We start from the raw sequence: 25,925 nt of genomic DNA on the forward strand, positions 1-25,925 counted from the left end.
TCTGGATCCACTCTTTGAAATCCCTCAGGGTGAAGGCGTCTCCATTGTAGGTAGGAAGGGCAGGGTTCCCCATGAATACCAGTGCAGACCTAAAAACACCAGGACTCTTGATGCCTGCTGGAAGCAAGGAGGGCCTGAGCCTGACTTTTCGAACAGGTGATGACCTCGACACTGGAGATGAAGGCGTGCCGGCGCCTGGATGATCAGTGGTGCTGGGTTCAGACATCCTGTTGCTTTTTGAGTGCGCTGTCGCTTTAAGAATAGGGTGCTTTTCCTTTTAAATGATTGCTGAAGTGCTGCAGCGGCTCCGGTTTGGCTAATGGGAGTACTGTAGTGGAAACTCCCCCTCTATTTTGCAGGTACTTGGTAATGGACAGTCTTGCGACCTGACTTGCGGACAATAACGTGGCAGTACTGACAGCTTCAGGCACCGGAGACTTGGTATTTAACAATCAATTGTTGGTGTTTGCAGAGTTTGCGCTGCAGCAGGTACTTGGTAGATTACAGCCGGAGACGACCGCAGCAACCGGAACCTCCAATATGGCTGCACCAGGGAGCTTCTGGTTTTGGTCAGCAAAATCTTCCCCTGTGCCACACAGGGCGGCTCTTTGGCTCTTCCTTGCTTTACTGAAGAGGCGTCACTGCTGGGGACTGACTGGGCGGAGCTGTGACCCCTCGCGCGCGGGAAACACCTGACCAGGTTAACTCTTCCAGGTACAGACTCTATACAGTTCACAATGGCAGATAACAGTCTTTTCTTTATCTCCCCCTCTATTTCATAAGCACCTCAGATTAAACATTTTTCCCTGACAAAGTCCCATACACTTTCTGGTGCAAACTTTGTTCACATCGGCATGCAAATTTTACTCTGCAATACCGGACACAGTTCAGACTGGGGGGGGTACTTTAGGCATAAGACGCACGCCCGTATCCTGTCCGTAGGATGCCAAAAGTTGTGGTGAGGGTGTGATGCAGGGCAGATGGAATTACCCTAGGGGCAGATGATGCCAGGGCGTGGTTTAACCGCTTCACCACCTGAAGGTAGGCAGCTGGATCCTGGGCTAGGCACAGGGGCAAATAATGACTCCGACGCCAAGTTACGGAACAACGGCAGCTTTACTGAGTCAGACAGATGACTAGGCCCACAGAGGTGACCAGTGACTTCTGAGACCACAGGGCTGGCTGGGACTTATGGTGGACTGGGACAATTTGCTGCAGAGCCATGCTGACGAGACAGATGGACTTGGACTGACTTGACTGAGACTGACTATACCCCGTTTATAGCTTACCAGGTTTTAACTTGGACCTGGAGGAAAGTGGACTTGTGGATCCTTGGCTGCGTGGTAGACTTTAGGCCTCTTCTGGACTCCAGACACACACCTAGGACTTGACTGCACTGTGGTTCAGAGAAGACTATGAGAGAGTAGAGGCTCCACTCAGGGCTTCTATAGGGGGAGACTCTGAGGGGTCCCATAGGTCACCCTTCAGTCACATGGTCACTGACACCTCGCTGGGTTACAATCACATGACCAGTTCCCCCCCATTTCGACTGATAACTCACCCCTTTGACCGATGACTCCACCCCCTTTATGAATGGGGTTATTGTCCAGAGTCTGTGTGAAAAAGCATTGCACACACAGCACCGCCCACCGCCAGTTAGGAAGAACTTACCACATTAGCTGCAATATATACTGAAAGGCTGAACCGATTTTCACCCGGTAAGCAGCTTTATAAACAGGATCACCGGCACCATAGTTACATAGTTAGTATGGTTGAAAAAAGATATACATCCATCAAGTTCAACCAAGGAATTGTTCTAGGAATGTATCTAACCCTGTTTTGAAGCTTTTAACTGAACTTGGCACACCCCAACAAGTTTGCCCGGTTGGCAGATGAGGGGGATGCCATTTCAGAGCTAGCGGTACTGCAGCAGGATTCTGCCTCTGACCGCCATTGGGGTGTCTGCTCCAGTAAGGAGGGAGGGAGGAGTGCAGGGCAGGCCAGACAGGTACTGGTAGTGGGGGACTCAATTATTAGGGGGACAGACAGGGCGATCTGTCACAAAGACCGGGATCGCCGAACAGTGTGTTGTCTTCCTGGCGCTCGAGTTCGGCACATCGCGGATCGGGTTGACAGGTTGCTGGGTGGGACTGGAGAAGACCCAGCAGTCATGGTACATATTGGCACCAATGACAAAGTAGGAGGTAGGTGGAGTGTCCTTAAAAATAGGCTGCAAGCTTAAGACAGGACCTCCAAGGTAGTATTTTCTGAAATATTACCTGTACCACGAGCCACACCAGAGAGGCAGCAGGAGATTAGGGAGGTAAACAAGTGGCTCAGAAGCTGGTGTAGGAAGGAGGGGTTTGGGTTCATGGAGAACTGGGCCGACTTCGCTGTCGGTTACCGACTCTACCGTAGGGACCGGCTGCACCTCAATGGGGAGGGTGCAGCTGTGCTTGGGGAGAAGATGGCTAGAAGGGTGGAGGAGTGTTTAAACTAGGGGAAGATAGTGTAGATAGAGGGGGGGACTTAATAATGTACCTGGGGGTGGAGCGGAGGGAGGGGTTAGAATAGTTAATAGGGATAGGCATTATAGGAAAAAAAAAAAAAACCATTGAAGTGCATGTTGACTGATGCCAGAAGTCTGTCCAATAAAACTGACGAACAGGAGTTGAAAATTTCTGAGGAGGCTTATGACATAGTGGTTATAACAGAGACTTGGTTGGATGATAGCTGTGACTGGGCGGTCAACATACAGGGTTATAGTCTATTCAGGAAGGATCAGACAAAACGGAAAGGGGGAGGAGTCTGTCTTTATTTAAAGTCCAATTTGAAGGCCGCACTGCTGGAGGATATTTGGGAGGGAAACAATAATGTGGAGTCATTATGGGTAGAAATATATGGAGATAAAAAAAAAATTCTGATAGGGGTTTACTATAAGCCACCAAACATAATGGAAGAAGAAGAAGATCAATTATTGAGACAAATAAGCAAGGCAGAAAATCAAAACGATGTGATAATAATGGGGGACTTTAACTATCCTGATATAAACTGGGAGACTGAGACCTGTGAATCTCATAAAGGAAACAGGTTTCTGACTATAGCTAAAGACAATTATCTGTCCCAAATGGTGCAGGGCCCTACTAGACTTAATATTAACCAACGTACCTGACAGAGTAATTAATGTGCAAGTAGATGGACACCTAGGAAACACCTAGTGAGACAAGAAAATACAGTGTGTGTGGGGGGGGGGGGGGGCTCACCATAATATAATATATAAAAGTGGGTGCAACTCAGTGTAATACATCTTACTATCAAAAAAACAGCTGCTACTGAAAATAGAGTGCACTCCACTGAATTAACAACAAAGTCTTTATTAAGTACAAAAATATTTAAAACCATTTAAAATGGTTCATAAAGAGCCACAACACAACTTCAGAGCAGGGCCATGACCCCCTGCCCCGAATAAATGACCCCGTCCTACCGAAGTTCTGATATCAAGAAATGGTGTCGGCTCAATGTGGCTACTCAGGATAACACAATATAAGGGCACAAATGGCACCACAATGGAATAACATATAATAAATAGTCCTAGATAGAATACAATAATGCAATAATATTAGCGTCTAAAATGCTGCCCATATACAATACCACACGTGGGAGGCACTCCACACAGGCCAACAACACAGATGTTAAAGCAGAGGAGGGGGTCATTGAACCCCACGCATCCGTCGCAAAGCGACTTTCTCAGGGGTGTACTAGGAAATAGAGAACATAATATAATACATTATAACTTGTTCTTCAATAAGGGAATCTCTCGGGGGGCCACAAAAACAATGAACTTTAGGAAGGCAAAGTTCAATTAACTCAGAGAAGCCCTTTACAATATAAAATGGGAAAGTGGTCTGAAGAAACGCTGTGTAGGCGTGAAATGGCTATAACCTCCTGCTAGCGTACGAGCTTTTAAACCTGCACATTGTGACACTTTGCTCCGAATAAAGGAAACTTGTTTCACTGCCTTTCTGATGTGTGCCGTCCTCTCCTTCGTGGTTACTCTGATTCATGTTCCTGGGACTGAGCACCATGTTCCTGGGACTGAGCACCACGCCGGCGGGATCCACGCTGCTTACAGGTCCGTATTTGGCTTTAATTACATCTCCTCTATGCTGAACAGTGATTGATCATTGGAGCTATGTGACACTTGTGCCGATTGCTTTTTCTGTGTACTTGGATAAAATGGAATAATGTACTCAAAAAGAACAATACTGACACTAAATGGGAGACTTTTAAAAATATCTTAAATCTTCACTGTAAGATGTATATACCTTATGGGAATAAAAGAAAACCAATATGGATGAATAAAAATGTTAAGGGGGAAATAAATGACAAAAATAAAGCATTTAAATTACTAAAACAGGACAGCAGTGAAGAAGCATTAAAAAGCTATAGAGAAAAATTTAAAATATGTAAAAAAACAGATAAAAGACGCAAAAATAGAGACAGAAAGACTCAGTGCCAAAGAGAGTAAAACAAACCCCAAAATGTTCTTTAACTATATAAATAGCAAAAAGGTCAAAAATGAAAGTGTAGGCCCGTAGCAAATATATTAAACAAATTCTTCTCCACTGTATTCACTGAGGAAAACGAAATGCCAGGTGAAATACAGTGTGATAAGGTAAACTCCCCAGTACAGATCACCTGTCTAACCCAGGAAGAAGTACAGTGCCGCCTACAAAAAATAAAAAATAGACAAATCACCAGGTCCAGATGGCATTCACCCCTATGTTTTAAAGGAATTAAGTAATGTAATAGACAGACCCCTATTTTTTATATTCAGGGACTCTATAGTGACAGGGACTGTTCCCCAGGACTGGCGCATGGCAAATGTGGTGCCAATATTTAACCCCTTAAGGACACATGACGTACTGGAACGTCATGTGTCCGCTCCCAATCTATAACATCTATGGCCCCGTGTCATAGCGGGTCGGGCCCGGCCTCTAACAACGACCGGGACCCGTGGCTAATAGCGCGCGGCATTAATCGCAGTGTCGCACGCTATTAACCCTTTAGACGCGGCATTCAAAGTTGAACGCCGCGTCTAAAGTGAAAGTGTGCCGGTTAGCTCAGTGGGCTGTTCGGGATAGCCGCTGTGAAATCGCGGCATCCCGAACAGCTTACAGGACAGCAGGAGGGTCCCTACCTGCCTCCTCGCTGTCCGATTGCCGAATGACTGCTCAGTACCTGAGATTCAGGCATGAGCAGTCAAGCGGCAGAATCATCGATCACTGGTTTCTTATGAGAAACCAGTGATCAATGTGAAAGATCAGTGTGTGCAGTGTTATAGGTCCCTATGGGACCTATAACACTGAAAAAAAAAAAAGTGAAAAAAAGTGAATAAAGATCATTTAACCCCTTCCCTATTAAAAGTTTGAATCACCCCCCTTTTCCCATAAAAAAAAAACACAGTGTAAATAAAAATAAAAACATATATGGTATCGCCGCGTGCGGAAATGTCCAAGTTATAAAAAATATATCGTTAATTAAACCGCAGGGTCAATGGCGTGCAAGCAAAAAAATTCCAAAGTCCAAAATAGTGCATTTTTGGTCACTTTTTTGCAAACATGGTACCGTTAAAAACTTTAGATCACGGCGCAAAAAATGAGCCCTCATAACGCCCCATACGCGGAAAAATAAAAAAGTTATAGGGGTCAGAAATGACAATTTTAAACGTATTAATTTTCCTCCATGAAGTTATGATTTTTTCCAGAAGTACAACAAAATCAAACCTATATAAGGAGGAGAAAATGAAGGAGATCGGATCCAGCTCAATGCAGATAAAATCAGGTTTAATCTATAGGACAAGGAAGGAACAAGTAGGGTATCATTTTAACCGTATGGAACTACAGAATAAATATCAGGTGTCATTTTTACATAAAAATGTACTATGTAGAAACGGAAGCCCCAAAAAGTAACAAAACTGCACTTTTTTCAATTTTGTCTCACAATGATTTTTTTTCCCGTTTCACAGTAGATTTATGGGCAAAATGACTGACATCATTACAAAGTAGAATTGGTGGCGCCAAAAATAAGCCATCATATGGATTTTTAGGTGCAAAATTGAAAGAGTTATGATTTTTTAAAGGCAAGGAGCAAAAAACGAAAATGCAAAAACGGAAACCCCCCTGGTCCTTAAGGGGTTAAGAAGGGGTCAAAAGGTGACCCCGGGAATTATAGACCTGTTAGTTTAACCTCGGTTTAATGTAAATTGTTTGAGGATTTCCTAAGAGATGCTATTTTGGAATATCTTGATAAAAATAAATGCATGACCCCGTATCAGCATGGATTTATGAGGAATCGGTCCTGTCAAATTAACCTGATCAGCTTTTATGAGGAGATGAGCTGCAGACTGGACCAGGGGCAATCACTGGATGTCGTATATCTGAATTTTTCCAAAGCATTTGATACGGTTTCACATAAAAGGTTGGTGCATAAAATGAGAAGGTTTGGGCTGGGGGAGAATGTGTGCAAGTGGGTAAGTAACTGGCTCAATGATAGGAAACAGAGGGTGGTTATTAATGGTACTTATTATGATGGGGTGACTGTTACTAGTGGGGTACCACAGGGGTCAGTCTTGGGTCCTGTCCTATTTAATATATTCATTAATGACGTTGCAGAGGGGTTGAATAGTAAAGTAGCAATCTTTGCAGATGACACTAAACTCTGTAAAGCGGTAAACACAATAGAGGACAGTGAACTGTTACAAATGGATCTGGATAGGTTGGAGGTTTGGGCTGAGAAGTGGCAGATGAGGTTCAACACTGATAAATGTAAGGTAATGCACATGGGGAAGAAAAATCTGGGCTGGGATTATGTATTAAATGGGAGAACACTTGGGACGACTGACATGGAAAAGGACTTAGGAGTCTTAGTTAACAGTAAATTTAGCTGTAGTGACCAGTGTTGGGCAACTGCTGCCAAGGCTAATAAAATCATGGGGTGCATCAATAGGGGCATAGATGCCCACGACAAGGAAATAATTCTACCGCTGTACAAATCACTAGTCAGACCACACATAGAATACTGTGCACAGTACTGGGCACTAGTGTACAAGAAAGATATAGTGGAGCTGGAGAGGGTTCAAAGACGGGCAATCAGAGTAATACGGGGAATGGGAGGACTACCGTACCCTGAAAGATTATCAGAATTAGGGTTATTTAGTTTAGAAAAAAGAAGGCTTAGGGGAGACCTAATAATTATGTATAAATATATCAGGGGACAGTACAGAGATCTCTCCCATGATCTATTTATACCCAGGACTGTATCAATAACAAGGGGGCATCCTCTACGTCTAGAGGAAAGAAGGTTTCTACACCAGCACAGATGGGGGTTCTTTACTGTAAGAGCAGTGAGACTGTCTAATTCTCTCCCGGATGAGGTGGTCATGGTGAACTCTGTAATAGAGTTCAAAAAGGGGCTGGATGCATTTTTGGAGTGCAATAACAATGATGGTTATGTATACTAGATTTATAGGGACAGAAGGTTGATCCAGGGATTTATTCTGACTGCCATATTTTGACTTGTGAAGGAATTTTTACCTCTAGTATGAGGTTTTTTTTTGCCTTCCTCTGGATCAACTCAACTCAATAGGGACTTCTGAGGGTTATAGGTTGAACTTGATGGACTCTGGTCTTTTTTCAACCTTATGAACTATGTTACTATGTTATTGGTCCTGCTGTGACCAGTTCCTGAGGCTGACTGTTCCATAAACTCACAGTTCTTGTGGTAAGAAAGGTGTGTCGCCCCTTGAGACCAAACCATTTTTTTTAGTGCCCCCTTGTCCTTTGAGGGGGTTTAACCTGGAACAGTTTTTCCCCATATTTTTGTATGGGCCATTTTATACATCAATCATCCCCCCCCCTTAACCTCTTAAGGACCCATGACGTACGCGTACGTCATGAGTCCGCTCCTGTTCTATAACGCAAGGCCACGGCGTGGCTCCGCATCATAGCGGATAGGGCCCGGCCTCTAAGAATGGCCGGGACCCGCGGCTAATTGATCGCGGTGCCGCGCGCTATTAACCCTTTAGTTGTGCGGCGTCTAAAGTGAAAGTAAAACAATGTCGGTTAGCTCAGGGAGCTGTTCGGGATCGCCACGGCAAAATCGCGGCATCCCGAAGAGCTTACATGACAGCCATATGATCCCTACCTGCCTCCCCCCATGTCCGATCGCCGAATGACTGCTCAGTGCCTGAGCAGTCAAGCGGCAGAATCATCAATCAGTAGTTTCTTATGAGAAACCACTGATCAATATAAAAGATCAGTGTGTGCAGTGCTATAGCCCCCTATGCGAGCTATAACACTGCAAAAAAAAAAAAGTGTAAATAAAAGTTTGAATCACCCCCTTTCTCCCATACAAAAACAGTGTAAATAAAAAATAAACATATTTGGTATAGCTGCGTGTGGAAATGTCCGAATTATAAAAATATATCATTTATTAAACCGCACGGTCAATGGCGTACACGCAAAAAAATCAGATCAAAATCAGATCTTCAGATCACAGCGCAAAAAATTAGCCCTCATACTGCCTCATACGCGTAAAAATATAAAAGTTATAGGGGTCAGAACATGACAATTTTAAACGTATGACATAAATTGCACACCAATAAGGTCCTGTACACGACCGATTTAATAAACCTCTTAGCCAAGTATCAATGTAACTAATAATCACCAACTGACCAACACCAGTGAATAGAGGTGGCTTAAAACATCACTTTTAATATATACTCAATAAAAGTAGAAAGTACAATCAGTGCCGTTCCGTGCATGTACTCAATAATCTTTAATCCAAACTATAACTGCTAAAAGCAAATATAATTATATCCAAGCTAGGAGTGCTATACTGTAATACAAGCACATCCAACCATGAACAAAATGTGCTACATCAAGGCACAATCTAGCTGATGTGACAAATCACTTGGGGTCACCCAGCAAATAGTTACTCCTTCAGTCATCCAATGATGGCGACTGAGTCTCCCAACGCGTTTCTATCGCCTGTTACGGCGGTGTCATCAGGGGAGATATTGACATAGGAGTCAATAAGAAATATAGACCGTCAGGGTATGTACCAACTGACCGGACTAAGTCAAGGGGCTGCAGCATGTAACCATACACAACACGCGGCAGCCTCTTAGCTATGGTACTTAGATATATAAAACATCAAAATAGGATTTTCCTTTTAAATAAAAAGACCATATGATTATGTTACTTGAAGTCCAGCACCAACAGAGGCCTTTCTTAACCACCTCCGATTGGCTGCCTATTGTGTGACTTCAAGAAAGATTACCGGTGGCGCGCACTCCCGCAGTGGCGAAGAGGCCGGCTGACATCCAGCCCAGCGCGCTGGGCTGGATGTCAGCCGGCCTCTTCGCCACTGCGGGAGTGCGCGCCACCGGTAATCTTTCTTGAAGTCACACAATAGGCAGCCAATCGGAGGTGGTTAAGAAAGGCCTCTGTTGGTGCTGGACTTCAAGTAACATAATCATATGGGGGGGCATTTACTAATCTTTTACTATGTAGTCTGGTTTTTACCCTGTTTTTTTCTACTTCATTTTTGACTATGTGCGACAAATTTACTAAATTGCTGCACGGCATTAATAAATTTGGCACACATAGGCAAAAGTGGGAAATTTACTTCATGTAGTAGAAAAAATAGTCTGTTCCTTTTTCCTGCTGTCTGAATAGGTTTGGCTGCTGGTTTCCTTCTGGATCTTTTGTTTTTGAGGTTTTTTTTAGCTTTTTCACCACATCTAAATAATTCAATAACTACAGTGGTCCCTCAAGTTACAATATTAATTGGTTCCAGGAAAACCATTGTAAGTTGAAACCATTGTATGTTGAGACCATAACTCTATGGAAACAGGGTAATTGGTTCTAAAGGCACCAAAATGTCATCCAAAAATAGGAAAAAGTGACAAAGAAAAATAAGTAGATAACTGATATAGATAAAGCAAATCCTTACATATAAAAGTAATAAAGATCTGCTGGGAGCTGTAAATCACTGTCTATGTCAGTGTTTCCCAAGCAGGGAGCCTCCAGCTGTTGCAAAACTATAACTCCCAGCATGCCTGGACAGTCAAAGGCTGTCTAGGCATGCTGGGAGTTGTAGTTTTGCAACATCTGGAGGCAACCTGGCTGGGAAACACTGGCCTAAAACAGTGTTTCCCAACCAGGGTGCCTCCAGATGTTGCAAAACTACAAGCCCCAGCATGCCTGGACAGTCAAAGGCTGTCCAGGCATGCTGGGAGTTGTAGTCTTGCAACAACTGGAGGCACCCTGGTTGGGAAGCCTGCGCAACTTACCGGCTTCCGTAGGATCCAGCGCTGCACGACACTGCCGCGCGACACTGCCGCGCGACAGTGCCGCGCGACGATCTCCGACAGCGATCGTTGCTGGAGCTTCGGAAGGGTAAGTGAACTTCTTCGCCGGTCCCCTTCAGCTGTTTAGTTTTGCAACAGCTGGAGGACTACAGTTTACAGACCACAAACCAGGGGTCTGCAAACTGTGGCCCTCCAGCTGTTGCAAAACTACAACTCCCAGCATGCCTGGACAGCCAATGGCTGTCCAGGCATGCTGGGAGTTGTAGTCTTGCAACATCTGGAGGCACCCTGGTTGGGAAACACTGTTTTAGGCCAGTGTTTCCCAACAAGGGTGCCTCCAGCTGTTGCAAAACTACAACTCCCAGCATGCCCGGACAGCCAATGGCTGTCCAGGCATGCTGGGAGTTGTAGTCTTGCAACATCTGGAGGCACCCTGGTTGGGAAACACTGTTTTAGGCCAGTGTTTCCCAACAAGAGTGCCTCCAGCTGTTGCAAAACTACAACTCCCAGCATGCCCGGACAGCCAATGGCTGTCCAGGCATGCTGGGAGTTGTAGTCTTGCAACATCTGGAGGCACCCTGGTTGGGAAACACTGTTTTAGGCCAGTGTTTCCCAACAAGGGTGCCTCCAGCTGTTGCAAAACTACAACTCCCAGCATGCCCGGACAGCCAATGGCTGTCCAGGCATGCTGGGAGTTGTAGTCTTGCAACATCTGGAGGCACCCTGGTTGGGAAACACTGTTTTAGGCCAGTGTTTCCCAACAAGGGTGCCTCCAGCTGTTGCAAAACTACAACTCCCAGCATGCCCGGACAGCCAAAGGGTGTCCAGGCATGCTGGGAGTTGTAGTCTTGCAACATTTGGAGGCACCCTGGTTGGGAAGCTTGCGCAACTTACCGGCTTCCGTAGGATCCAGCGCTGCACGACACTGCCGCGCGACACTGCCGCGCGACAGTGCCGCGCGACGATCTCCGTCAGCGATCGTCGCTGGAGCCTCGGAAGGGTAAGTGAACTTCTTCGCCGGTCCCCTTCAGCTGTTTAGTTTTGCAACAGCTGGAGGACTACAGTTTACAGACCACACACCAGTGGTCTGCAAACTGTGGCCCTCCAGCTGTTGCAAAACTACAACACCCAGCATGCCCTGACAGCCAAAGCCTATGGCTCTCAGGGCAGGAGCCCGGGCTGACATTACAGTGCAGCCGCCCGGGCTCCTCATATGGTCTCCCCGCTACCCACCCCCCCCCTTGTCTCCCGCCCGGGCTCCTCATACGGCCTCCCCGCTACCCCCCCCCCCCCCCCTTGTCTCCCGCCCGCGCCGCTCAGCTCCCGCTGCTACAAGACTACAACTCCCAGCGTGTCCTCACTGTAAGGCCATGCTGGGACTTGTAGTCTTGCAACAGCAGACAGATGGGAGTTGCATGGCGCTGGCAGGTGAGGGGGGGGGGATGTAAATCACTGTAGTGTCCCGGTAGCGCAGTGAGGGTAGCGGGGAGAAAGTATGTCGGAGCCCGGGCGGCAGTAGCTTTTCCTGCTCCATGTTGGAGCTGGAGTAAATTTAGTCAATTTTTACGGCCGTTGCGACAGTTTATTGCGCAACTGCGACTGTCTCAGTTAATAAATTCCTGACCACTGCAAGTCAAAACTGAAAACTTGCGTAAATTAAGCGGGAATTTTTTTTTTGACTTTCTAGCTCTTGCTAGGGAAAGTCGCACAATTTATAGGGTAGGCGCAATTGCGACAATTTTGCGCCAAAAATAGTCAGAAAAAAATTACTAAACCCCTTAGTAAATGCCCCCCATGGTCTTTTTATTTAAAAGGAAAATCCTATTTTGATGTTTTATATATCTAAGTACCATAGCTAAGAGGCTGCCGCGTGTTGTGTATGGTTACATGCTGCAGCCCCTTGACTTAGTCCGGTCAGTTGGTACATACCCTGACGGTCCATATTTCTTATTGACTCCTATGTCAATATCTCCCCTGATGACACCGCCGTAACAGGCGATAGAAACGCGTTGGGAGACTCAGTCGCCATCATTGGATGACTGAAGGAGTAACTATTTGCTGGGTGACCCCAAGTGATTTGTCACATCAGCTAGATTGTGCCTTGATGTAGCACATTTTGTTCATGGTTGGATGTGCTTGTATTACAGTATAGCACTCCTAGCTTGGATATAATTATATTTGCTTTTAGCAGTTATAGTTTGGATTAAAGATTATTGAGTACATGCACGGAACGGCACTGATTGTACTTTCTACTTTTATTGAGTATATATTAAAAGTGATGTTTTAAGCCACCTCTATTCACTGGTGTTGGTCAGTTGGTGATTATTAGTTACAATTTTAAACGTATACATTTTCCTGCATGTAGTTATGATTTTTTCCAAAAGTACGACAAAATCAAACCTACATAAGTAGGATATCATTTTAATTTTATGGACCTACAGAATAAAGATAAGGTGTCATTTTTACCGAAAAATGTACTGTGTAGAAACGGAAGCCCACAAAAGTTACAAAATTGCGTTTTTTTCAATTTTGTCTCACAATGATTTTTTTTCTATTTCGCCGTAGATTTTTGGGTAAAATGATGTCATTACAAAGTAGAATTGGTGGTGCAAAAGATAAGCCCTCATATGGATTTTTAGGTGCAAAATTGAAAGAGTTATGATTTTTTAAAGGTAAGGAAGAAAAAACAAAAATGCAAAAACTGAAAAATCCCTGGACCTTAAGGGGTTAAAGGGGTACTCTGGTGGAAAACTTTTTTTATTCTTTTTAAATCAACTGGGGCCAGAAAGTTAAACATATTTGTAAATTACTTCTATTAAAAAATCTTAATCCTTCCCGCACTTGGAAGCTACTTAATACTACATAGGAAATTTTTTTTTTTTTGGAACACAGTTCTCTCTGCTGACATCATGACCACAGTGCTCTCTGCTGACATCTCTGTCCATTTTAGGAACTGTCCAGAGCAGCATATGTTTGCTATGGGGATTTTCTCCTACTCTGGACAGTTCTTAAAATGGACAGAGATGTCAGCAGAGAGCACTGTGGTCATGATGTCAGTTGAGAGCTCTGTGTTCCAAAAAGAAATTAATTTCCACTGTAGTATTCAGCAGCTAATAAGTACTGGAAGGATTAAGATTTTTTAATAGAAGAAATTTACACATCTGTTTAACTTTGTGGCACCAGTTGATTTAAAAAAATAAAAATAAAATAAAGAGTACCCCTTGAAACGTCTCTTCTCAAGACTAAACAAATGCAAATAATTTATTCTTTCCTCATAGCTAAGATGTTCCATACACCTTATTAGCATATTCCAGGTGAGGCTGTACCAATGCATTATAAAGGGGTATTGCTGACATTGCATGCTATTCTGTAGTCTATGATCTACAAGTACACCCAAATCCTTCTCTACCAGTGACTTTCCCAGCTTAACCCCCCCCCCAAGACATATAATGCAACATATAATGCATGCAGATTATAGTACCCAGATGCAGAACTTTACATTTATCCACATTGAACCTCATTTGCCAAGTGGATGCCCAGACACTTAGTCTATCCAAGTCATCTTGTAATTTAAGCACATCCTCTATAGACTGTACCGTGCTACAAAGCTTGGTGTCATCTGCAAAGATAGAAACAGAGCTGTTAATCCCATCCTCTATATCATTAATTATTAAATTAAACAAGAGCAGGCCCAGTACTGAACCTTGGGGTACCCCACTAATACCTGGGGACCAATCAGAGTACGAATCATTGACCACCACTCTCTAAGTATGAACCTTAAGCCAGTTTTCAATCCAGTAACAAACTAAAATTTCCAAACCCAAAGGCCTTAACTTACCTGTCAGATGTCTATGAGGGACAGTATCAAATGCTTTTGCAAAATCCAAAAACACTATATCCACAGCCATTCCTCTGTCAAGGCTTCTACTCACATCTTCATAAAAGCAAATTAGATTGGTTTGACAACTTCTATATATATAGTAAATCCATGCTGGCTATCACTTATAATACTATTATCTCCTAAGTATTCTTGCATGTAGTCCCTTATGAGACCATCTACCTGTATATCCGGGTTAGTGTAGGTGGCCCTGCTTTCAGTTTCCCTTTAAGGGGTTAAACACATTATACACCAGATATACACCATAATACATAGAAAAACACCAGAACAGTAGTGCATTAACACCTAAAGTGTGGTTAGAAGCTATGTGTCTGACAGCTCAAAGCTTCTAGAAAACCATGCAGTGAGATACTGCAGAAGGATAACTGGTATATCATTGTTAGGCTAGGCTCAAACTGTAATTCAGCTGTCCTGGTTGACTCCATTCGGGCCATCAAAATGAACGGCGCCATTGTTGGCAGGATGCCGATGGATGCCTGTGGTGGACCTAGTCTTACTTGTGTGACGGACAGGCTGGCACTAAAAGTGATGGTACACATATAGTTTGCAATAGAGGCATGGCGATGTGAAGGCACAGATTATTTCAGGTAAGGCTTATTTCATGATCAAGTGGAAGTTGTTAAAATTACCATCCATGTCATATTAGGGAGGGCAGAGCTGCCTGTGGCAGAGGCACGATTTGAGGAAGAGAAACAAAAAAGACTAGTGGTTGAAGGTCTTGATCATCACAGAGTATTTCAGGAGAAAACTTTTACTCATATGATGATATTAGTCAGGACATATCTGCAGGTCACAGAAGCAGTATATAGATAAACAAATATATAGAGCATACAATATAAAGTTCCTTGGCTGATTAAAAGTGTGCAGTCAGCGTTCCAACAAACAAGGGATGCTTCCCAATGAAAACCAGATTGTAATGTTAACATGAAACTTCAGGGACCGATCAATCTACTCCCACTCGTTCCCCGCCTTTTGGCAGAACCTGTGCACAATTTTCCTCATCTGAATTCTATCACTCAGTACAGAGATTACTATCCCCAGCAGATAATAATATGAACATGCATGCTTCATACAATTGAGCAATACTGCTAATATATCAAGGCTATACTGTGAGAGTCTATGGCAGTGTTTCTCAAGCAGTGAGTCTCCAGCTGTTGCAGGACTACAACTCCGACCATGCCTGGTGGGAGTTGTAGTCTTGCAACAGCTGGAGGAACACTGGTTGGGAAACATAAGTTTATGGTGTTTGCCAGGGTTCTATCTGGTCAAAACAGTAGACAGTAATAAGAGAGCAAATTTTAAGAGTTTGCCCATTGTGGAGGATGCTGCTTGCTGCTTTGTGTAAAATTAGGTGGTGCCAAAAGCTAAATTAAACTATGTCCTAATATCTGTGCAAGCAGACAATCATTTTTAGACTACATCTTAAAGGACAAGTATCATGGAAAAAACATCCCCAATGCGAAGGATAGGGGATAAGATTTAGATTGTAGGGGGTCCAAGCACTGGGGCCCTCCGCAATCTCCTGTTTGGAGCCCCGTCTCTCCTTCACAGTGGCACATCATGATCCCCACCCAAAGCGAGGACCGCCACGCCCCCTCTATATAGCTCTATGGGAGAGCTGAAGATTGCCGAATGGCTGTCCCATAGAGCTATAGGGAGGGATGTGGCGGCCCACTGCGATCTAAAACTTATCCCCTATGCATCGGATATCCTTTTTCCATGATACTTGTTCCATCATAAAAACGAAAAGTATGATCTTTTATCCTTCTATTATTTGATGCCCCTCTAAGATCATGCCTAGATGATATGTCAACTGTCACGATTCGGCTGGCAGGAGGTGGATCCTCTGTGCCAGAGAGGGATTGGCGTGGACCGTGTTGGTGGACCGGTTCTAAGTTGCTACTGGTATTCACCAGAGCCCGCCGCAAAGCGGGATGGTCTTGCAGCGGCGGTAGCAACCAGGTCGTATCCACCAGCAACGGCTCAACCTCTCTGACTGCTGAAGATAGGCGTGGTACAAGGGAGTAGGCAAGAGCAAGGTCGGACGTAGCAGAAGGTCAGGGCAGGCAGCAAGGATCGTAGTCAGGGGCAACGGCAGGAGGTCTGGAACACAGGCTAGGAACACACAAGGAAACGCTTTCACTGGCACAATGGCAACAAGATCCGGCAAGGGAGTGCAGGGGAAGTGAGGTATAAGTAGGGAGTGCACAGGTGAACACACTGATTAAGCCTGCTGCGCCAATCAGTGGCGCAGTGGCCCTTTAAATTGCAGAGACCCGGCGCGCGCGCGCCCTAAGGAGCGGGGCCGCGCGCGCCGGGACAAGACAGACGGGGAACGAGTCAGGTACGGGAGCCGGGACGTGCATCGCGAGCGGGCGCCTCCCGCATCGCGAATCGCATCCCGGCTGAGAGGGATATTGCAGCGCACCCGGTCAGCAGGTCTGACCAGGGCGCTGCAAATGCGAGGAAGCTGCGAGCGCTCCGGGGAGGAGCGGGGACCCGGAGCGCTCGGCGTAACAGTACCCCCCCCCTTGGGTCTCCCCCTCTTCTTGGAGCCTGAGAACCTGAGGATAAGACTTTTGTCTAGAATGTTGTCCTCAGGTTCCCAGGATCTCTCTTCAGGGCCACAGCCTTCCCAATCCACCCCAAAAATTTTTTTCTTTCTGACAGTCTTGGAGGCCAGAATCTCGTCAGAAGAACCGGAAACAGGAGTGGGGGAAACAAGTTTGGGAGAGAAGCGGTTAATGACGAGTGGTTTAAGGAGAGAGACATGGAAGGCATTGGGAATACGAAGAGAAGGAGGAAGAAGGAGTTTGTAAGAGACAGGGTTAATCTGGCACAAAACTTTGAAAGGGCCAAGATAGCGTGGTCCCAGTTTGTAACTGGGGACACGAAAGCGGACATATTTAGCGGAGAGCCATACCTTGTCTCCGGGAGCAAAAATGGGGGGAGTTCTTCTTTTCTTATCGGCAAATCTTTTCATCCGGGATGAAGCCTGTAAAAGAGAATTTTGGGTCTCTTTCCATATGGTGGAAAGATCACGAGTCACTTCATCCACAGCGGGCAAACCAGAGGGCAAGGGAGTAGGGAGGGGGGAAGAGGGTGACGGCCGTACACCACGAAAAATGGGGATTTAGCAGAAGATTCGGAGACTCTGAAGTTGTATGAGAATTCGGCCCATGGTAGAAGATCTGCCCAGTCATCCTGGCGGGAGGAAACAAAATGCCGTAAATAGTCACCCAGGACCTGATTAATTCTTTCTACTTGCCCATTGGATTGGGGATGATAAGAAGAAGAGAAGTTTAATTTGATCTTGAGCTGTTTACAGAGGGCCCTCCAGAATTTAGACACAAATTGGACGCCTCTATCCGAGATGATATGCGAGGGCAAACCGTGAAGGCGAAAAATGTGTACAAAAAATTGCTTTGCCAACTGAGGCGCTGAAGGAAGACCAGGAAGAGGAATAAAGTGTGCCATCTTGGAAAATCGATCAACGACCACCCAAACAACTGTGTTGCCACGGGATGAGGGTAAGTCCGTAATAAAGTCCATACTAATCTGTGACCAAGGCTGTTCAGGGACAGGCAGAGGATGAAGGAGGCCAGCAGGCTTCTGGCGAGGAGTCTTATCCCGGGCACAGACAGTACAGGCCCGCACAAAATCAACAACATCAGTCTCCAGAGTCGGCCACCAATAAAAACGAGAGATGAGTTGCAAGGATTTTTTGATGCCCGCATGGCCTGCGAGGTGAGAGGAGTGTCCCCATTTGAGAATCCCGAGACGCTGGCGTGGAGAAACGAAGGTCTTCCCTGGAGGAGTTTGACTGATGGAGGCTGGAGAAGTGGAGATCAGACAGTCAGGAGGAATGATGTGTTGTGGAGAGACCTCTACTTCAGAGGCATCAGAAGAACGAGAGAGGGCATCGGCCCTAATGTTCTTGTCAGCAGGGCGAAAATGAATTTCAAAGTGAAAACGGGCAAAGAATAACGACCACCTGGCCTGGCGAGGGTTCAGTCGTTGGGCAGACTGGAGATAGGAGAGATTCTTGTGATCAGTGTATATGATAACTGGAAATTTTGATCCCTCCAGCAGGTGCCTCCATTCCTCAAGCGCCAATTTAATGGCCAGTAGTTCACGATCCCCGATGGAGTAATTTCTCTCCGCCGGGGAGAAGGTCCTAGAAAAAAAACCACAAGTCACAGCATGTCCGGAAGAATTTTTTTGTAGAAGGACAGCTCCAGCTCCCACTGAGGAGGCATCTACGTCCAATAGGAAGGGTTTAGCTGGGTCAGGTCTGGAGAGCACGGGAGCAGAAGAAAAGGCAGACTTGAGATGTTTAAATGCGTCTTCCGCGTGGGGAGACCAGGACTTAATATTGGCATTTTTCTTGGTTAAAGCCACGATAGGAGCCACAATAGTGGAAAAGTGTGGAATAAACTGTCTGTAATAATTGGCGAACCCCAAAAAACGTTGGATAGCACGGAGTCCGGAGGGGCGTGGCCAATCTAAGACGGCAGAGAGTTTATCTGGGTCCATTTGTAGTCCCTGGCCAGAGACCAAGTATCCTAGGAAAGGAAGAGATTGACATTCAAAGAGACATTTCTCCATTTTGGCATAAAGTTGATTGTCCCGAAGTCTCTGAAGAACCATACGGACATGCTGGCGGTGTTCTTCTAAGTTGGCAGAAAAAATCAGAATATCGTCCAGATAAACCACAACACAGGAATATAGGAGATCACGAAAAATTTCATTAAGAAAGTCTTGGAAGACGGCAGGGGCGTTGCAAAGGCCAAAGGGCATGACCAGATACTCAAAGTGTCCATCTCTGGTGTTAAATGCAGTCTTCCATTCGTCCCCCTCCCTGATGCGGATGAGATTATAAGCACCTCTTAAGTCCAGTTTGGTAAAAATGTGGGCACCTTGTAAGCGATCAAAGAGTTCCGAGATAAGAGGTAAGGGGTAGCGGTTTTTTACCGTGATTTTATTAAGTCCGCGGTAATCAATGCAAGGACGTAGGGAGCCATCTTTTTTGGACACAAAAAAAAATCCAGCTCCGGCAGGGGAGGAGGACTTGCGGATAAACCCCTTTTTTAAATTCTCCTGGATGTACTCCGACATGGCAAGAGTCTCTGGAGCAGACAGAGGATAGATTCTGCCCCGGGGTGGAGTAGTACCCGGGAGGAGGTCAATAGGGCAGTCATAAGGCCTGTGAGGAGGTAAAGTCTCAGCTTGCTTTTTGCAAAAAACGTCAGCATAGTCCATATAAGCCTTAGGAAGACCGGATACAGGGGGAACCACAGGGTCACGGCAAGGAGTACTGGGAACCGGTTTAAGACAGTCCTTGTGACAAGAAGTACCCCAGTTCTTGATTTCTCCTGTGGACCAATCAAGGGTTGGGGAATGGCGTTGAAACCACGGTAATCCAAGAAGAATTTCAAAAGTGCAGTTGGAGAGGACCAAAAATTAAATTTTTTCGTGATGAGGTCCGATGCACATTAGGAGAGGTTCCGTGCGATAACGCACGGTACAGTCCAATCTTTCGTTGTTAACAGAATTGATGTAGAGGGGTCTGGCGAGACTGGTCACCGGAATGTTGAACCTGTTGATGAGAGAGGCCAAAATAAAATTTCCTGCAGATCCGGAATCCAAGAAGGCCATAGCAGAGAAGGAGAAGGTAGAGGAAGATATCCGCAGAGGCACAGTAAGGCGTGGAGAAGCAGAGTTGACATCAAGAACTGTCTCACCTTTGTGCGGAGTCAGCATACGTCTTTCCAGGCGGGGAGGACGGATAGGACAATCTTTCAAGAAGTGTTCGGCACCAGCACAGTACAGGCATAGATTCTCCATGCGGCGTTGTGTCCTCTCTTGAGGTGTCAAGCGAGACCGGTCAACTTGCATAGCCTCCACGGCGGGAGGCACAGGAACGGATTGCAGAGGACCAGAGGAGAGAGGGGCCGAGGAGAGAAACCGCCTCGTGTGAACAAAGTCCATATCCTGGCGGAGCTCCTGACGCCTTTCGGAAAAACGCATGTCAATGCGGGTGGCAAGATGAATAAGTTCATGCAGGTTTGCAGGAATTTCTCGTGCGGCCAGCACATCTTTAATGTTGCTGGATAGGCCTTTTTTAAAGGTCGCGCAGAGGGCCTCATTATTCCAGGAAAGTTCGGAGGCAAGAGTACGGAATTGGATGGCGTACTCTCCAACAGAAGAATTACCCTGGACCAGGTTCAACAGGGCAGTCTCAGCAGAAGAGGCTCGGGCAGGTTCCTCAAAGACACTTCGGATCTCCGTGAAGAAGGAGTGTACAGAGGCAGTGACAGGGTCATTGCGGTCCCAGAGCGGTGTGGCCCATGACAGAGCTTTCCCAGACAGAAGGCTGACTACGAAAGCCACCTTAGACCTTTCAGTAGGAAACTGGTCCGACATCATCTCAAAGTGCAGGGAACATTGTGAAAGAAAACCACGGCAAAACTTAGAGTCCCCATCAAATTTATCCGGCAAGGATAATCGTAGGCCGGAAGCGGCCACTCGCTGCGGAGGAGGTGCAGGGGCTGGCGGAGGAGATGGTTGCTGGAGCTGAGGTAATAGCTGCTGTAGCATCACGGTCAGTTGAGACAGCTGGTGGCCTTGTTGCGCTATCTGTTGCGACTGCTGGGCGACCACCGTGGTGAGGTCGGCGACAACTGGCAGTGGGACTTCAGCGGGATCCATGGCCGGATCTACTGTCACGATTCGGCTGGCAGGAGGTGGATCCTCTGTGCCAAAGAGGGATTGGCGTGGACCGTGTTGGTGGACCGGTTCTAAGTTGCTACTGGTATTCACTAGAGCCCGCCGCAAAGCGGGATGGTCTTGCAGCGGCGGTAGCAACCAGGTCGTATCCACCAGCAACGGCTCAACCTCTCTGACTGCTGAAGATAGGCGCGGTACAAGGGAGTAGGCAAGAGCAAGGTCGGACGTAGCAAAAGGTCAGGGCAGGCAGCAAGGATCGTAGTCAGGGGCAACGGCAGGAGGTCTGGAACACAGGCTAGGAACACACAAGGAAACGCTTTCACTGGCACAATGGCAACAAGATCCGGCAAGGGAGTGCAGGGGAAGTGAGGTATAAGTAGGGAGTGCACAGGTGAACACACTGATTAAGCCTGCTGCGCCAATCAGTGGTGCAGTGGCCCTTTAAATTGCAGAGACCCGGCGCGCGCGCGCCCTAAGGAGCGGGGAACGAGTCAGGTACGGGAGCCGGGACGCGCATCGCGAGCGGGTGCCTCCCGCATCGCGAATCGCATCCCGGCTGAGAGGGATATTGCAGCGCACCCGGTCAGCAGGTCTGACCGGGGCGCTGCAAATGCGAGGAAGCTGCGAGCGCTCCGGGGAGGAGCGGGGACCCGGAGCGCTCGGCGTAACATCAACATTAGGACACTAGTTTACATATAGAATGAATCTACATAAAAAGTGTGATCACTTTTTAAATACATGACGCTTCTTATCTTACACTGCTTCACCATTACAGCCTGCATAAAGCTCTAGAGCTGCAGTCACAATTGTCAGTTGTCGCTAGAAACAGTCAACAATCTGAGCTATAATACAGGGGGATAGTATGAAGAGGACAACTTGCAGAATGCCTGCTCCGATATGGGCTGTAACTCAGCGTCGGTACAAGACAGGTAACATAATGTTAGTGCAATATGACTGCCTAGTGGAGTCTAGAAAAAATAAATAATATACATTTTAGAAACAGACCAAATATAGTCACCAGTACATTGCCGATGGGTCCTCCACAGTACACCGTGTAAAGGTCGGAATAACTACAGAAAAAGTAATATAAAGTAATACTCAAACAGGGTACTGAGTGTAGGCTAAGGATAGGACTCCACTGAGGTTTTTGCCCTGCGATTTTTGTGGCATTTTTTCTGGCGTTTTTTCTGGCGTTTTTGCGCCTTTATGTGGAATTTGCGTTTTTTGGCCCCTTTTGCTTATTTTTTATTTTTATTTTTTTTTACAAAATAGTTGGGTACCAAAAAAAAAATGTATTTAAGTAAATGTTTATTTTTTATAACAACATTTTAATTAATATTTTTTATAAAGTGTGTGTTTGTTTAACTTTTTTTCTCTTTTTTTCCACATTTTTTTATGTAGTACTACTACTCCCAGCATGGAACAAGAATGTTCCATGATGGGAGTAGTAGTATCTGTACTATAGACATATCGCCCCGGGTGTCAGTCTGACACCTGATGCAATCATCCATTATATAGCAGTGATGTGGCTCTATACAGCGCTCACATCTCTGCTCTATTCACATCACTGCCCATTCATATTTCTCACCCAGAGCTGTGATTGGCCGGATGGTTGCAGCCAATCACAGCTCTAAGGAAAAGATGAATGAATGAGTGGCCGGGCCCGGAGTACAGTGCAGAGCAGGGATGTGAGCGATGTATACAGCCGCTCTGCATCTCTGCTATAGACAGGACTAACACATAGGGTGTCAGTAGTGACACCCGCTGTGATGTGTCCTTTAGCAGGCACTACTACTCCCAACATGGAGCACACTCTGCTCCATGCTGGGAGCTGTAGTACCTGCATTAATAGACAGATCGCAGTGAGTGTAACTTCTGACACCTGCTGCGATCTGTCTATTAATACAGCTCCCAGCATGGAGCAGAGTGTACTCCATGTTGGGAGTAGTAGTACTTGTAGTAAAGGAAAGATCACAGCGGGTATCACTCCTGACACTCGCTGCGATCATCCGGTATAATGTATGGATGCAGCGGCCGGCACTCTCCTATGGTCCCCTGCACGCCGTATATATACACATTCTGATTTCTCACAGAGAGCTGTGATAGGCTGGAACCATCTGACCAATCACAGCTCTCTGCAGGAAATATGAATAGGTGTATATATACGGCAGTGCAGGGACCATAGAAGAGCGACCACCACATCTATACATTGTACAAGAGGATCACAAGGGGCGATCTGTCAATAAGTACAGGTAACTACTACTCCCATCATGGAACAGTGTGTTCCATGCTGGGAGTAGTAGTACTACCTAAAAAATGTTTTTTTTTTTTAAGTGAAAAACACACACACACTACATTTTTATTATTGTCGGCTACATTTTTAGCGCTTTACCCGCTCACATAAATTGATCCCTGTTTAAAAATTAATAAACATTTCATAATAAAAAAGATACATTTGGTTAGGCACAATTTTTTCCATCACTACTGTATCTTTTTTATAAATTTTTTTTTTTATGGTACCCTACGAAATTTTAATAAAAAAGGTATCTCCATATTTTTTTGGGATCGCTTAAGTCCAAAAAAGAATAAAAAACGCCTGCAAAAACGCAAAATTTAAAATCAACATGGCATTTTTCTTGGCGTTTTTGCTCTCCCATAGACTTCTATGGGAGGAAAACGCCACAATTTCAGGGCAAAAACGCCAAACTAGGTTTTTGCAGGGCGTTTTGAAAATCCAGCCTCTGTGCCAGAAATTGTTGAAAAACGCCAAAAGGATAAAAAAAAACGCCAAACTGAAAAACGCCAAGCGAATCTGGCATTTTGCAGTTTACCATTGACTTGCAGCTACCATCTGGACGCGGCATTTTTTCACTGAAAAAACGCTGTGCGGGAAAATTGGTGTTTTTGATGGCGTTTTTGCAAAAGTAAAACCTCAGTGGAGTTCCAGCCTAATACAGGCTCTTACTCAGGATCTATACAAGATAAGTAATGTAAGATGTGTAAATATTGACTCTACCAGCAGGTTGGTAAGTGAAGATCAGCAGGCTAAGGCTAAGTTTCTACTTGTTTTTTTTTTTTTTTTTTTTTTTTTTGGGGGGAGACGCCAAGAAAAACGCCAATTCTGCCCAGGACTTTTTATTGTCCAAAAAACGCTGCAGCCAGACGTTAGCTGTAAGTCAATGAGAAATTGCAAAATTCTTTTTCCACTTGGCGTTTTTCAGTTTGGCAGCTTTTTTTTTTTTTTTTTTTTATCCTTTTGGTGTTTTTTCACTCTTTTTTTTTTTTTTTTTTGCATTTTTAGCTCCTCTGCGGTTTAGCAAAATCGCAGCATGTTGAGCCACTGGCATTTTTTCCCATAGAAGTCTATGGGAGTAAAAAAAAGGCCAAGAAAAACGCCATGTGGGTTTTTTCAGGCGGTTTTTATTCTCTTTTGGACTTTAGCGACCCAAAAAAGTGATGGAGATACCTTTTTTAATAAAATTTCGTAGGGTACCATTGAAAAAAAGATACAGTGGTGATGGAAATAATTGTATTTAACTAAATTTATCTTTTTTATAAAAAAAACTGTTTAAAAAACTCTTTGTTGCCCATAGTAGCCAATGACAACAGAGATTTAGTTTTTGAAAAGCCCTATTAGCAATGAAAGTTGTGCTGTAAATGGTTGCTGTGGGCAAAAAAAGGCAGTTCTTTTAAACTATTTTATAAGGCTAAGTGTCTACTTGTTTTTTTGTCCTGAGTTTTCTGGTTTGAAAAAAAATGCCTGAAAAAACGCCTGAAAAAACGGCAGTGCAATTTCCTGTGTCTGACGTTTTTTCTGACGTTTTTTCCTTTGTGTGAAAATTGCATTTTTGGCACCTTTGGCAAAATTTGTTGGGTACCAAAAAAAAAAAAAAAAAAAAAGGATGCAGTAGTGAAAAAAAAAAAAAAAGGATTTAACAAAAATTTTATTTTTTATAACAATTAATTTATATTTTTTATAACAATTAATTTTTAATAAAGTGTATGTTTAACTTTTTTCTATTTTTTTAATTTTTTTAGGTAGTACTACTACTCCCAGCATGGAACAGACTGTACTCCGGCCAGTGATATGAATAGAACATCACTCATTCATATTTTCCACCCAGAGTGGGGAGTGGCTGGATGGTTATAGCCAATCACAGCTCTGAGGGAAATATGAATGAGTGAGTGGCAGGCCGGAGTATAGTGCAGAGATGCGAGCGCTGTATAGAGCCGCTCCGCATCTCTGCTATAGACAGGAGGACCGCAGCGGGTGTCAGTAGTGATACCCGCTGTGATCTGTTCTTAGCTGCAGGTACTACTACTCCCAACATGGAACACACTCTGCTCCATGCTGGGAGCTGTAGTACCTGCATTAATAGACAGATCACAGAATTGGCGTTTTTCTTGGTGTTTCCCCCCCCCCCCCAAAAAAAAAAAGTAGAAACTTAGCCTAAATCTCCTCCAACCTATATTAAAAGGCATCAAACTTTTCATTATACAGTAAGGCTAAGTTTCTACTTGTTTTTTTTTTTTTTTTTTTTAAACGCCAATCCTGCCGCATGGCGTTTTTTCAGCCAAAAAACGCTGCAGCCAGATGTTAGCTGTAAATCAATGAGAAATTGCTAAATTCTTTTTCCACTTGGAGTTTTTCAGTTTGGTGTTTTTTTTAACGCCATGTGGGTTTTAACTTTGGCGTTTTTTCAGGCAGTTTTTATTCTCTTTTGGACTTTAGCGATCCAAAAAAGTGATGGAGATACCTTTTTTTAATAAGATTTCGTAGGGTACCATTTAAAAAAAATTGTGATGGAAAAAATTGTATCTAAAAAAATGTATCTTTTTTATTAATTTTTAAACAGCGATCAATTTACGTGTGCGGGCAGGGACCTAAAAATGCAATAATAAAAATCTAGTGTGTGTGTGTTT

General features: G+C 44.9%; 1 protein-coding gene across 3 annotated transcripts in view; it reads left to right on the top strand.

Moving 5' to 3' along the window:
* Positions 1-25,925, top strand: part of PEAR1 (platelet endothelial aggregation receptor 1) — a 443,307-nt gene that overhangs the window by 95,949 nt on the left and 321,433 nt on the right. Inside the window, exon 1 of one of the 3 annotated variants that reach the window (XM_056545693.1) lies at positions 4,051-4,132. The exons of the other annotated variants lie outside the window; for them this stretch is intronic. The gene's annotated coding sequence lies outside the window, so the exon portion shown is untranslated. Of the gene's footprint in view, positions 1-4,050; positions 4,133-25,925 lie in introns of those variants that run through there. 3 annotated transcript variants of the gene reach the window in all.

Source organism: Hyla sarda, chromosome 11 (assembly GCF_029499605.1).
Source record: "Hyla sarda isolate aHylSar1 chromosome 11, aHylSar1.hap1, whole genome shotgun sequence".
Lineage (NCBI taxonomy): Eukaryota > Metazoa > Chordata > Amphibia > Anura > Hylidae > Hyla > Hyla sarda.